General features: G+C 35.3%; 1 non-coding gene across 1 annotated transcript; it reads left to right on the top strand.

Annotated features, from left to right (window-relative positions):
* The first annotated feature begins 297 nt into the window (after nucleotides 1–297).
* Nucleotides 298–403, top strand: LOC114228426 (U6 spliceosomal RNA). Its single transcript, XR_003614573.1, has one exon. It is a non-coding gene; the product is annotated as a U6 spliceosomal RNA (small nuclear RNA).
* The last annotated feature ends 421 nt before the right edge of the window (nucleotides 404–824 follow it).

Genomic DNA, 824 nt, shown 5'->3' with positions numbered 1-824 from the left:
ATTTGTGATCAGGAAAAGATTTTAAGGGTTTCAGGAAAGTCCCTGAACCACATTATCATTTCATCTGTGTCATACATCTTGTAGCAACCATGTCACTTCTGCTTCAGGTCATGTTTAAATCCATGTGCCCTAACATTTAATAAAATAAATAATTTGACTATTTTAAAAGGATACAGAAAACCCCACAAGGTGAAATAGAAAATGGAACCATCCACGGTAATTACAGAAATGCAAGTGAAAGAAAACCTGTGGAAGTGTTTGTACTTGCTAAGTTAATGTTTTAAATTACAACACACAGTGCTGGCTTCACAGCACATATACTAAAATTGGAACAATACAGAGAAGATTAGCATGGCCCTTAAGCAAGAATGACACCCTGATTCATTAAGTATTCTATATTTGAATAAATAAAATAAAAATAAATCACAATACAGATGGCAGGTTAAGGGGGTATTGAATTATGCATAAAGTACCCCCTTAGGAAGGTACTTTAGAGCTTGTATTGAGATCCTATTGTGGTACTTTAGGATCTTATATTGAGAGCTTCCTAGAACAATGTTCATGTAAGAACCATCCAAACCTCTGGAGAATATTCATAAGAGTTTATTGAAGCCAGAACTGCGGACAATTGCCAGGAAGCAAGATCTCAAATGGTCTAATGAATGATAGTTTGGCAATTTCTGTTATGCATTTGGAATTAAGGAGGGAAAGTAAGGAAGATTACATGGAAGTGGGAGAAACTGAGGATTGCATTATAGGATAGTTAATAAGATTAAGTGGTGGTCACACTTATTTCAAAGGTGTGTTAACCTAGATGCCCAGAA

This window comes from Eptesicus fuscus, chromosome 2, assembly GCF_027574615.1.
Source record: "Eptesicus fuscus isolate TK198812 chromosome 2, DD_ASM_mEF_20220401, whole genome shotgun sequence".
Taxonomy (NCBI): domain Eukaryota; kingdom Metazoa; phylum Chordata; class Mammalia; order Chiroptera; family Vespertilionidae; genus Eptesicus; species Eptesicus fuscus.
The sequence above is the reverse complement of the archived record's forward strand: the minus strand, read 5'-3'. Positions and strand labels throughout refer to the sequence as shown.